Below are 3,350 nucleotides of genomic sequence, written 5' to 3'. Positions count from 1 at the left end.
TCTTTCTAGGAAAGAGGTTGGTTTCTTGGACAAGCAAAAAGCAGAATTGCACATCCCAATCTACAGCAAAAGTAGAGTATGTTGCTGCAGCAATAAATTGTTCTAATATTGTTTGGTTTAAACAGTTGTTGGAAGGCATGAAGGTGGAAATCAAAGAACTAGTTGTTATGTTCTGTGATAACACAAGTGCAATCAACATATCTAAGAATTTAGTAATGCATTCCAAAACGAAGCACATTGCAATAAAATATCATTTTGTTAGAGAATTGGTGCAAGATAAGGAAATTAGATTGGAATATGTCCATACAAAGGACCAAATTGATGACATATTCACAAAGCCATTACCTGAGGATGCATTCTTGTATCTAAGAGGTAAGTTAGGGGTCACTCCCCTATCCGAAGTTCACTAAAATGAAGTTTTAGTGATGCATCAACACATACCAAGTTGAAGATCTATCAGTTGATGTAGCATAGATAGGAAACATTGCATATGAATCAGTACTAAAGGTACATTAGAATTCATTTGAGTTATGTTGTCTTTGGCATCTGTTGTCAAAGAGGGAGAGTTTTACTGTCATATCTCTCTGAAATTTGTTTGAAAGAAGGGTTTGCTAAGTAATTCCTTCACAGAGGGAGATTACTGAAAGAAGGAGTTTGCTAAAGAAAAGACTTGCTAGACTTGTTTTTGAATTTTATTCTGCTATGACATGTTGTGTTGCCATCAATGCCAAAGAGGGTGATTGTTGGATACAATTTTTAATTGAATGTTGTCTTTGATGTTACACAAATTTCATATCATTCATCAGTTAGCTTCTACTGAGCTCACTCGGTCAGCAAAGGAAAGTTAGCTTCTATCGAGCTCATTTGGTCAGCAAATGAAAGTTAGCTTCTATTGAGCTCACTCGTTCCACAAAGGAAAGTTAGCTTCTACCAAGCTCACTCAGTCATCGAAGGAAATACGGTGGGAAGTTAACTTCACTGAGTTCACTATGACAGCAAAGGAAAGCCAGTGCTCACCGAGTTCACTCGGTCTCCAAAGGACTTTTGTAAGATTTTGTAGTGTTTACCAAGCTTCACTTGGTTAACACTAGAAAACCATTCTGAAGCAGTGGTTACCGAGCTTGGTCGACTAGCAAAAGATTTTACTATTTTGATATTAAGTTTAATTGCATCATGCGGCCAACTGATGTAATGATTTTTTAGTTATTAGAACCTATATTTAAGCCGACTTGTTAAATCTAAAAGGTATATATATAGATACTCAAGTTGTGAATCCATGTGTGCATGAATGAGAATATATGGAGAAGGTTGGAATAAGCAAATTGAGTGAATTTTGATAAAGGATTAGATATCTTAGAGGAGTTGCAAAGTTGTATTCAATTAGCAAGGATCTAGTAAAGCAGAACAGAGATCTATACTCAACAAAAGATAAGTTGCATATCATTCAGGTCAATTCATTATTGCTTTCTAACCATTGTAGCAATGACTTCAAATCTCTTAACAGAGTTGGTTTAACAACCATTTTGTAAATCCTCTAACAAGGTGACCATTCAGTTGGCTTGTTCTAAAGACCTCTAATCAAGCCACTCCTAACATGGTGATTAAATCCTCTAACAAGGTCACACCTAATAGTGTGTATTGTAACCTTTAATAGGGTTGGCTACTAACAGGGCTCACTTCAGAAAAGTGAAAATTGGTAACTAGTTACTTGGTGGTTTTTTCCATATTGAATTTTACGTTAAATCTGGTGTCTCTTGTGTTCATTTAGTTAATCTTTGCATGCATATTAATGCCTCTGAATGCTAGATGAATAGTAACTAATTAATTTATTGAGTTAAAGTATTTCTGCACTATTTACCGAGTATCAGCAGTAAATAAGAATTTTAGACATTTAAGGAAGTTTTGGACTTATTTTTGTAGTAACTGAATCACCCCTCCCCTCTCAATTACTTCATCTATATTTCCAACAGAAATAATAGGGGCAAAATAATTTCAATATGATTTTTGTTTTGTTACATATAATTTTGCATGCACATTCATGCTTTTTTTTTTTTGTGAAGAGTGGGGGAATTTGAAACAAATTTGTGGAATGTGAAGAGACATCTATTGGGGGATATGAGGAGCCTCTCAAAAGTTAGAAAACCAAGGCTCCTAATTTCATTTTCATTTTATGTTTTTGCAGGAAGGAAGAGGTGGAGGTTATTGGACGATTAGATTGGAGTTTTTGAATAGGAGTAGATTGAAGTTTTGGAGTAACATTTTTACAAGTGAGATTTCTATTTTTTATTTACATTTTCATTTAGAGTTAGATGTAGATGTAAATTGAAATTCAAAATTAGTTATAATATTCTACTTTGATTTAGATTTCAATTTTAATTAATTTCATTTAGATTTAGAATTCCGTTCATAACTATTTAGGCTTGCATTTAATAGTTTAGTCTTGCATGTTTGATTTACATTTAGATTTGTATTCAAAATCTATTTGATTTATATATTTTATAATACTTTTCATTTACATATTTTAAAAGTGCATGTTTCAAATTAGTTTTATATTTGCATGTTTCATATTAGTTTTAGATTTGCAGATTTCAAAATAGTTTTGGTTTGCATGTTTTAGATTTGAATGTTTCACAATAGTTTTACATTTGCATGTTTCTAAGTATTTATATTTTCATGTTTCAAAGCATAATTTATCATTAATCTAGATGAGAATCCCACCATATCAATACAATTTATATTTTATTAAAGTTAATGATTTATTTAAAGTAGATAAATCATATATTTAGTATATATTTTATCATTATTGAATTATAAAATAAAATAAAATTCTTGAAATAATAGCTAGCCAAAATAATATTAAGCCAAATGGATGCCAAAATAATAGCACCTGAAAAAATAAGGCCAAAAAAATGGAACCCAAGAAAATAGGGTTGAAATAACTTAATTAAAATTTTAAATATAAAACATTTTCTTTTTGTTAAATATATTTTTGCATGCACATTCATGCTTATTTTTTGTGAGGAGTGGGGGAAGTTGAAATAAATTCGTGGAATGTCAAAAGACATTTATTGGGGGATATGAGGGTTCTCTCATAAATTATAAAACAAATGCTCCTCATTTCATTTTCATTTTGTGTTTTTATAGGGAGGAAGAGATGGAGATTATTGGAGCAAATTAGAGTTTTTGAATAGGAGTAGATTAAAGTTCCATATAGTTTAGCCTTGTATGTTTGATTTAGATTTAGGATTCAAAAACTATTTGATTTAGATATTTGATAATACATTTCTTTTGCAGATTTTTAATGTGCATGTTTCTTTTTTTTTTTTTTTTTTAAGAGGGGTAAACGCTTT

Source organism: Cupressus sempervirens, chromosome 10 (assembly GCF_028749045.1).
Source record: "Cupressus sempervirens isolate cs-2001-9-10 chromosome 10, ASM2874904v1, whole genome shotgun sequence".
NCBI classification, from domain to species: domain Eukaryota; kingdom Viridiplantae; phylum Streptophyta; class Pinopsida; order Cupressales; family Cupressaceae; genus Cupressus; species Cupressus sempervirens.
The sequence above is the reverse complement of the archived record's forward strand: the minus strand, read 5'-3'. Positions refer to the sequence as shown.